We start from the raw sequence: 10,805 nt of genomic DNA, 5'->3' as shown, positions 1-10,805 counted from the left end.
CAGTGTGCAAAGATGCTCTGCAGGTCACCTCCGATAAAACTGAGTGCCTGGGGACAGTGAGAAGACCATGGAGGAGAGAGACAGAGGCCCCAGAGTTTGACCACCCACTTCCCCACCAGCCCTAACACCTTTCCTTTCCTGTCCTTCCTCTCCCAGTTCTGCCCTCAGCCTGCGCTGAGCAGCCTCCCTTGCTTCTGTATTCTCAGAGTCACTCTGCTAGTGTGGAGCCTTGGATAACTCAGATTTTGTCACTATAATGAAATTCCTGTGGCTGGGCAGTACATTATATATAACACATATATGTTATATAAATGTATTTGCTTATTTATTTCTGAGATGTGTTCTCTGGGTAGCCCTGGTTGCCTTGAAACTTGCTTTGTAGAGTAGGCTGGCCTGGGGTTCAGAGATCTGACTTTGCCTCCTAAGTGTTGGGATTAAAGGTATGTACCAGCTCGGGCTTGTGGCACCGGCAAGATGGGCAAGTGCCCGGAAGCTCTGTAGTCACCAACGGGACCCGAAGCGGCAGGATAAACAGTACAAAAAAAAAAAAAAAACCCTGGGCACGACCCTGAAGGCCAATGTGTTTGGAGGTGCCTCTCATGCAAAAGGAACTGTGCTGGGAAAAGTAGGGAGTGAAGCCAAACAGCCCGATTCTGCCATCAGGAAGTCTGTCCCGGTGCAGCTCATCAAGAGCGGCAAGAAGATCACGGCATTCGTGCCCAACGATGGCTGCCTGAACTTCATTGGGGAAAAGTTCTGGCTGCTGGATTTGGTCGAAAAGGTCACGCTGTGGGTGATATTGCTGGAGTCAGCTTTAAGGTTGTTAAAGTAGCCAACGTGTCTCTTTTGATTCTGTCTAAAGGCAAAAAGGAAAGACCAAGGTCATAAAATTTGACAATGAAAACACAGTAACAAAAGTAATAAATTTTAATATTCTGGAAAAAAAAAGTATGTGCCACTATGCCCACGTGCCCAGCTTTTATTTTATTTTATTTTATTTTATTTTATTTTTGGTGGTCGTGGGTTGTTTGTTTGTTTGTTTGTTTTTGTTTTGTTTTGTTTTGTTTCTCGAGGGGCTGGTTTTTGTTCATTTTCTTGTTACTTTTCAAGACAGGGTTTCTTTGTGTAGCTCTGGCTGCCCTTGAACTCAGAGATCTGCCTCCCAGGTCAGGAGTTCTGGAATTAAAAGTATGCACCTTAGTTGGGGGCTAAAAGTAGAAACAGCAAGATTCTGGCAAGGATTACTGTCACATGGTGGCAGCTCACCGGGGAAGGAGTGGTCACGTGGTAGAATAAGTAGCCATCATAAAGGGAGGTCCTCTTCTTTATACAACAACCCTCCAGCAAGAGCCAACCGAGTGGTCTGGGAGAACTCCTTTGATCTGTTCCCTAGTCTGAAGGCACTGCTCCAGGGGCTGGAGAGATGACTCAGTAGTTAAGAACACTGGCTGTTCTTCCCAAGGACCTGGGTTCTATTCCCAGAACCCAGATGGTAGCTCACAGCTGTCTGTAACTTCAACTCCAGGGGATCCTATGCCCTCTTCTGACCTACTTAGGAACCAGGCATGCATGTAGTACACATACATATATATAATATAGATGTGAAATTTATTAGAATGACTTACAGGTCAACTAGTCCAACAATGGGCAGCTGTGAATGGAAAGCCTGGTGTTTCCGCTGATCTTCTGTATAAGGTGGAATCCAGAAGAAGTAGGCTCCACCAAAGGATGTGTTAGCGAAGTGAGTGCAGGCAGACAAGAAAAACAACACCCCTTCCATTTTCCTTATATATAGGCCTCCAGAAGAAGGTATGGCCCAGATAAAGCTGGGTGCCTCAAGATCAGGATTAAAGGTGTGTGTTGATTCAGATCAAAAGCGTGTTCCATCCCACCTCAAGATCTGGATCAAAATCTTGTGTCTTCCTGCCTCAAGATCCAGATCACTCCAGATATAGTCAAGCTGACAACTGAGAGTAGCCATCACAGATTCCCTTTTACTTTTTAAGTTTATTATTTTGCTGTTGTAGCAGATGCCACATGATTAGTGACTGACACCAGCCCCAACTCGTTATCTCTCAGTGTGAAATGAGAGATATAGCTAGGCCTCACCAAACTCAAGTAAGAGTGTCCGCGGAGCTAACCTTTCCAGGAGGTTTTAAGAGAGAACTCACTCTCTGCCTTTTTGAAGCTTCAGGGGGCACCTGTGTCCCTCAGCTCATGGCCCCTTCCCCACCTTCAGAGCCAGTGAAGAAGCATGGAAAGCCACTGAGACTCCGACTCTCCTGCTCCTGTTTGTAAGGGTTTCCCTGCACTCAGTGACCCTCAGCAACCTTAATTCCCCCAGCTTTACAAGGCAATTGCAGGTTCTCAGGACGAGGCTATTGGTTGGCCATTATTCTGCTTCTCACAAATGCTAACATGGAGTTTATCTCCCAGCGCAATTCATATTAGACTTTCAAGACAGCCTTTCCCCTAGCCAGTCCTTCCCGTCTTTATCTTCCACTGCCTAAACTGTACAGTCATCTTACCCCAGTCTGTCCTGCTCTGGTCCACTTCTTTCTTAAATGTTTATAATGTATTATATATTATTTTATGTAATATTATATATTTATGCATTTTATATTTATGCAATATTTTATATATATATAATAGTGGTGCACGACTTTGATCCTGGCACTAGGGAGACAGATTTCTGTCAGTCCAAGGCCAGCCTGGTCTCAAAAGTGAGTTCCAGGACTACATTGAAAGACCAGTCTCAACAAATTAATTAAGTGTATACATGTGTTGTTAGGGGTATGTAGATGTGACTGCATTGTCATGGGAGACAAAGAAGGCATGGGCTCTCCTAAAAATAGAGTTGCAGGCAGTAGTGAGCCACCTGACATAGGAGCTGAGAACCAAACTCAGGTCCTCTGCAAGAGCAACACATGCTCTTAACAACCGAGTTGCTTTCCCCACCTCTAGTCTATGTGTACATGTCTGCCTCAGTAGAGCAGTTCGGTGGTTCTACCAACTTCTCCTCCCAGCCTATGTCAAGTGCCGGTACAACTAACCCAGGACAAGCTGTGTCATGGCTCTGACAGCTACTTTCCAATGGGGACCTGACTCAGTTCCTATCCTGTATGGAGACAGTTGGGAAGTTCAGCCTGCATGCTTCCTCCAAGCATCTCTAACGATTGAGCTTCAGTTGTCTGCGATGGCAACCAGCTTTCTTCTCGTTTGCTCTTTATCCATGCTCCCTGGAGTCACCTCCCAAATACTCTGCCTCTATCCCAGTCCAAGTCTCCAGCCCTGACTTTAGGGAGAACCAAGTGGAGAGAGATTGCTAAAATGTGGCCAGTTGCTATCCTTCTTGGGAACAGACACCAGTGCCTGGTCACAGGTTAAATCACTAATAATGACTTGGTATTCAAAGCCCTGAACAACCCAACTCACTTCCCAATCCCATAGTCATCCTACACACCAGCTGTTTCAGGTTCCAGCATGAACCTGACCATCCCCAGGCCTTCATGCATACTGGAAGCTCAGAGCTCTACCCCTGCCATTGGGAACTGGTTCAAAGAGATCACATGGCAAACTCCAACTATAGATCTCTAACAACTGAGCACAGCTCCCAGCTGTGCCATGCACTCCTGCTTGCAGGTTGTGCTGTCTGGTTCTACAGCATCTTCCCTGGTTTCCTTTTCTTCTGCTGTTCACATTGCAATGAGTGGTCCAGGTTTCTGTCCTTGACTCCTTTTTTAATTTATTTGTCTTTTGAAACAAAGTCTCATGTGGTCCAAGCTAGTCTAGAACTTAGTTCTGTACCTAAAAGTGACCATAAATTTCTTTTTAAAAAAATAATTTACTTATTTGGGGGCCTGGAAGATCATCGATTAAGAGCACTGGCTGCTCTTCCAGAGGTCCTGAGTTCAGTTCGCAGCAACCACACAGTGGCTCACAGCCATGTGTAATGGGATCAGATGTACTCTTCTGGCATGCAGGTGTATGTGAAGACAGAGCACGCCTACATAAAATAAATCATTAAAAAATAATTTACTTATTTTTATTTTATGTGCATTGGTGTTTTTCCTGAATGTATGTCTGCATGAGGATGTCAGATATTGGAGTTACAGAGAATTGTAAGCTGTTATGTGGGTGCTGGGAATTTACCCAGGTCCTCTGCAAGAACCACTGAGCCATCTCTCCAGCCTTTGACCATGACCTTCTCATCTACCTGTTTCTACCTTTCAAGTGCTAGGATTATAGGCATGTCCTACCACAACCTCCCCCCACCTTTTTTGTGAGGAGCTGGAGATTAAAACTAGAGCTTTGTATGTACTAAGCAAGCACTCTACCAAACATGCTACAAACCCAGCCTCTTTTTTCTCTTTACCCTCTTTAAAGATTTACTTATTTATCATTTTGATTTTATTATTTAGTGTGTATGTGTACCTACATGAGTGTATGTATATTATGAGCAAGGTGCCTTCAGAGACCAGCAGAGGGCATCAGATTCCCTGGAAGTGGAGTTACAGGTAATTGTAAATCACCTGGTGTGGGTTCTAGGCCCTGAACCCAGTTGTCTGCTAGAACAATCAATGTTTTTAACCACTTAGCCAACTCTCCAGCCCCCTTTTTTCCCTTCTTCTTTAAATGCTTTTTTTTAAACAACTTTATTTTACAAAACAAAGATAAATGTACAGATTTTAAGCATTAAATGCTTTTTTTAACATTTACTGACAGACTAATTGTGTGAAGGTGTGTGCATGTCATAGTGCATGTGTGCATGTGGAGGTCAGAGGACAGCTCTCCAGAATTGGTTCTCTCCTTCCCCCATATGGGGGGATTGAACCCTGGTCATCAGACTTGGTAGCAAATGCTTTTACCCACTGGGCCATTTCTGGCCCTTCCTTTTCATCCTCTGACCCCCAGAAGTTCCCAGTCCTCTTTCCTCAGCCTCTTCAAGAATACAGACATGTACCGTGGATATTCTTGGGTTTGGGGCTTGGTTGGGGTTGGTTTGGGATGGTTTGGGACTTTTGTTTAGGTTTTGGTTTTTGATTTGTTTTGTTTGCAGAGCTAGGGATGGAACCCAGGGCTTCAAACATGTCAGGCACGAGCTCTGCCGCAGAGTTTGTGCCCACCTTCTTTTTTTTCTTCATACACACACACACACACACACACACACACACACACACACCCATCCTCCTCTGCTGCTAGTCCTGTTCTTGTGTTTCCAGGCTGGTTCTTGCTGCTGATCTCCATCCCTGCATTTAGCCGCTCAGTGGATACATCAACCCTAATGTCCTAGTAACTTAGACTGCCTGTGTGCAAGACTGAGTTGTGCTCGGCTTCCATTTTGCTCTCACTCCAGTGAGCTCCTTTAAGGAACCACTGACAGCTTGTCTGTTTAGAAACCTCTTACATGCTTTTTGTCCTTCTCCCCTTCCCAAATTCTGCTCATCCTATCTAATCTAGCCTCTCTTCCCTCTTAGCCCAGGCCACCGTCTCTTCTCCCTTCTTCCTTGAGAGCTCTTGCCTCTGATCTTGCTTCCCCAACCCTCCTCCATACATCAGCCCAAACCATCTTTATAGCATACATATCTGAGAGTAATTTCCTATTTAGAGTCCACAATTTTTTTTTTCAGCACCAGCAAGAGCAGCGGTTCTCAACCTGTGGGTCACAACCGCCTTGGAATCCCACCACCCTTTGCCAGAAGTTTCCTAAGACCCATGGAAAACACAGGTTTTTCTTTTACATTGTGATTCGTAACAGTAGCTAAATTACAGTTGTGACGTAGCAACAAAAATAATGTTATGGTTGGCAAGTCACCACAACATGACGAGCTGTACCAAAGCGTCACAGCATTAGGAAGGCTGAGAACCACTGATCTAGAGTCTTGTCTGCTCCAGGATCTGCCCTCCTGAAAACCCCAGCTTCCTCGCATGCTGCATATTCTGCTGGATCTGGCCATGATGTCTCCCTACCCTGTGCCCTACCCTGTATACCATACCCAGAAATCCCTTCTCTACACAGAGAGTGTAGTGTCTGTTAAGAACGTCTCTTCTGAGAGCTTCCAGAATGGTGCCGCCAGATTAATCCATACAGTCTGTGCTAAAGTCATGGCATTATTTACCAGTCTCCTCTGTGGCACTGCAGACTTGCACAGCAGTTCCCTCAGTAGTGTCTGTGCAGCTCACTGGCAGGGGAAAGCTCTTACCCACACGGTGACATGCATATAGTCCCTACGTTACTCATAGCTCCATGGGCTGTGACAGCCACCCTCTCTCACACCCTCATTGAGGCGTATGAGGAGTCTCTGACAGCCAATCATATGCCTCCAGCGTCACATTCCTACAACCAGATACCAGAATTCACCCACATGCCCACCTCCGCATCAACCGAATCACCCACAGTCACACCCACGCAAACATGCCCAGTTACAAACTCCCACATAGCCAAATACACAGACACACAGAGCCCTGCGTCCACTGCTCCAAACACCTCGAGGGCACACTTCATCTCCAATTGTGAGCAGTTGCTGTTGGTTTTCATTAATCTGCAGACTCTGTGTTTGCCAGTCTCTCTGGCTCCCCCTCTCCCACTTCCTCTCTCCTCTCTCTCTCTCTCTCTCTCTCTCTCTCTCTCTCTCTCTCTCTCTCTCTCTCTCTCTGTCTCCCTCTTTCTGCTCCAAGGCAGGTGAGCGCATCAATTTTCTCCTCGTCTGTGGCAGTTAAATTAAATGGAATCGGCCTGATTGTTGAAAATCAAAGGGAAGGCTGATAAAGCAATTAAATCCCTCTAATTCCTCGTCCTGAAAGGTGCAGTGGCTCTGAAGCTAATTAACTTCATAATGAAAATCCTTCTTCACCCTCTCAGGTTCTTCTCCCCGGGACTTCTCTCCTTCTGGGGAAAAGCCAGCTACTGAGGAAGCGCTGGATCAGCAGCATTGAAAGTCAGAACCCTGCAGAGGTCTCAAAGGCCCTCTTATGCTCTCCTGCATTCTCCGCTCACCCCATCTTCACTTATCTGCCCCTTAGCCTTAGCACCCTCTTTCCTGTACCTTGCTTACCTCTCAGCACCCCATTCCTTCCTACCATCATATCCAAGGCACCTAGCACTGCACCAGCACCAACTCCACTCCTATACTCAACCCGCATCCCCACCCGTCCTATTTCCACACTGGCCCTGCCCTTGCCCCAAACACTGAGTCTCTTACATCAGCCAATCCCAACACCAGCCCAGCCCAACACCCAGCCTCGACCAACTGAAGCCTGTTCTCCTACCAGCCTATGCTACGCTACCAACTATAACTCTGAACACCTCAGATCTGCCAGGAGCTATATAGAGAGGAGCAAACCTCAAGCCCAACCAGAAGGATTTCTTTGCCCAGAGGCAAGGACAGACTCACAAAATGATAATCACTTATGAGCTCCTGGGGGCTTCCAAAGAGAATCTGTTCATTTATTCAGGGCAATATTACAAAATGCCACAAACTCAGCATCTTAGAAACAAACAAAATCCTCAGTTGGTAGAGCATTTGCCTAGCATACACAAAGACCCAGGTTCAATTCCCAGCAACATTTCAAAAAAAAAAAAAAAACAACCCTAGGTACCTAGGTGTGTACATGCCTGTAATTGGTGGATGTAGGAGAATTAGGGCACTGTTAACTAGTCTATATCAAACGTTTGAAGCCAGTCCGAGTAATGTGAGAGCCTGTCTAAACAAACAAACAAACAAACACATCCTTTAAAACAACAAGAACAAGAACAAAAAAAAGTAGGGCTGGAAAGATGGCTCAGAGGTTAAGATCCCTGTTCTTCCAAAGGTCCTGAGTTCAATTCCCAGCAGCCACATGGTGGCTCATAATCATCTATAATGTGATATGATGCCCTCTTCTGGCCTGAAAGTATATATGCAGATAGAATGCTGCAAACAATAAATAAATCTTTAGGGCTGGAGAGATGGCTCAGTGGTTAAGATCACTGACTGCTCTTCCAGAGGTTCTGAGTTCAAATCCCAGCAACCACATGGTGGCTCACAACCATTTGTAATGAGATCTGATGCCCTCTTCTGGTGTGTCTGAAGACAGCTACAGTGTACTCACATAAATAAGTAGATAGATAGATAGATAGATAGATAGATAAATCTTTAAACAAATAAAAAAGCAGAAAACTGATTTCTCACTGTTGTGAAAACAGAACTTCATGTGCAAGAAACCAGCAGCTTGTGTAAGGGCCTGTTTTTTGATGAACGGTACCTTCTTGCTATGTCCTAAAATGGTGGGAGGGGCCAGCTAAGCAGGAGTTCCTCTCCTGAAGGTTTTCCCTTATGACCTATCATCAAAATAGCTCTACCTACCCACACAATCTCTGTGAGGGTCAAGATTCCCACACAGATGCCAGAAGGCACACAAAGACAGTCAGACCAAGGCACAAGACCAGCAGAGGGGCCATGCAGGCTTCTAGAGGCACGGGAGTTGGGGGAAGGGCTTTCAGATGGGAGTCCCTACAGTCAGGTCATTGGGTCCCCTGGGCTGATTGGAAGATGGTGTCAAGGGAAAGAATGGAAACATCTGGGATCTGGAGGGACAGAGGCTGATGAGGGCTTGGAAGTTGGTTTAGAAGGGAATCAAACCCTGGAGGGTCTAACTGTGAACAAGACAGGGGCCAGACAGAGCCAGGTCATTGAGAGCTTGGAGAGAGCCTTGGTTTCCTTCAGCATCGGGAGTTAGAGGAGGAGCAGGGCAGCAGGAAGTCTGGCCACCTCAGTGTCCATAGCACTCTGAAGGGGTAGAACAGGGACCACAGGAGATACCCAGCCAACCCCAACCTTCTGCCCTTCCATCCTGCACTGTTTGCTGACACTGGTACATCCCCACCCCCTTGCTCTCCTCCTAGGAAGTGTCCCCATAGCCTTAAACATCACTTATTCACTGACAGTTGTCAGCCTCACAAGGGAACAGGGTGGGGGTGGGGGGTTCTTACTCACCACAGAAACCTCAGACCAATCTACCAGAGAGATCTGTTGATTAATATAGAGAGATGAGCTGTAACTCCCAAATCTACACTCCCAGACCCAGAGCCTGAGATCCACCACTGACCCCAAACATTTCCCCCATGATGTCTCCCTGTCTCCCTCAACATATTCAAAACCAAACGCAGGACTCCCTCAACCTCGGCCCTAATCTTTCTCGGCTAAGTTTCCCAAGTTAACCAACAGGACCACATTTCTGCTAAAGACCCCAAGCTTCACTCCTGGCTCTCTTTTCTCTCCTGCTGCCCCACCAGCCAGTTTTTATTCCTCTTCATTCTGTTTTCCCTCCGTTCACCTTCTCTCTTCCGCTGCACAATCCCAATCATTACTATTCATTTCTCTCTCTCTCTCTCTCTCTCTCTCTCTCTCTCTCTCTCTCTCTCTCTCTCTCTCTATGTGTGTGTGTGTGTGTGTGTGTGTGTGTGTGTGTGTGTGTGTGTGTGTGTGTGTGTGTTTAACTGGTCTTTCTGCTTAGGTCCCAACCACCTCTCACCCATCCTTCAGAATCATCTAAAGAGGGGAATATGACCACAGAAGTCACCTGCTTAATACCTACCCTTCGAGATGACTTTGTGCACACGGTTCCCTTGAAGAACGAACTCTTCATTTGGCACACAGGGGCTCCAGCCTTCAGCTACAGCAGCAGATGCTTACACTTGAACTTGGCAAAATGGTGTCTGAACTCATGGTCCCCTATCTCTACCTGGAATGGTCTCCCCAAACTCCACTGCAACTGGTCTCTGTCACCATCAGACTCACCACACAGCATTCTATCATCTCATGCCCAGTGTGGTGACGCACACTTTTAATCCCAGCATTTAGGTGACAGAGGCAAGCAGATCTCTGTGAGTTCGAACCCAGCTTTAGTCTTCATAACAAATCCCAGGCCAGCCAGGCTACATAGTGAGACTCTGCCTACAAAACAAATTAATAAGCAAATTAAACTGTAAAACACCACCATCTCTCAAGACTCTCTAAGACTTTTTTGGACTTTGTAAGCTTTATTTTATTTTATGCATGCATGTGTGTTGCTTACATATGTATCTGCATACCATGTCCAGTGCTCCCAAGGAGGCCAGAAGAGGGTGTCTAATCCACTGGGACTAGACTCACAGTATTGAGCCAGTATGTGGCTGCTGGGAATCGAACCCCTGACCTCTGGCAGATCAACCAGTGCTCTTAAACTCTAAGTCATCGCTCCCACTCTTAATTATTTTTTCTTTAAAAATTTTATTAGAGTCAAGTATGACAGTGCATGTCCACAATCCCAACTGTCCAAAATTAAGACAAGAGGGTCCAAGGTAACTTGAATGACACAAAAGGTTCTAGGCCAGCCCAGGAAGTATATGAAGAACCAGTCTCCAAAAAGAAACAATCTGGGAGTGTTTGTTTGTTTAGTTGGTTTTTGTTTTTTGGGTTTGGGGGTTTTTTGTTGTTGTTGTTTTTCTTTGAGTTGTGTGTGTGTGTGTGTGTGTGACTTTTAAGCATTCTACATTGAGCAAATATTTATTAGTAGAGAAAAAGTGCTAGGCTTGGATATGACTCACTTGTAGAGCACTTTCTTAGTATAAGCATGGTCCTAGGTCTGATCTCCAGAGAAGGGGACAAGAGAAAGAGAAGAATGTATTTGTTGTTTGTTTCTTTTCTCCTCTTGTACAGAGGGAAATGTTTTAATGCAGCTGAGAACCCTCTTCTTCGAGGCTCTCGGCCCCCTCACTGGCCCTCTCTCCCTCCTCCTGGATGAATGGTAGTCTTACTTGCTTGCATACCTGTCTCCCTTACACG

At 45.9% G+C, this 10,805-nt stretch overlaps 1 pseudogene across 1 annotated transcript; it reads left to right on the top strand.

Annotated features, from left to right (window-relative positions):
- The first annotated feature begins 442 nt into the window (after positions 1-442).
- Positions 443-888, top strand: LOC308417004 (small ribosomal subunit protein uS12-like; annotated as a pseudogene). Its single transcript has one exon. The product of its transcript is annotated as a small ribosomal subunit protein uS12-like (transcript).
- The last annotated feature ends 9,917 nt before the right edge of the window (positions 889-10,805 follow it).

This window comes from Micromys minutus (genome assembly GCF_963924665.1).
Source record: "Micromys minutus genome assembly, chromosome: 2".
Taxonomy (NCBI): Eukaryota; Metazoa; Chordata; class Mammalia; order Rodentia; family Muridae; genus Micromys; species Micromys minutus.
This window is presented reverse-complemented; position numbering and strand designations above follow the sequence as displayed.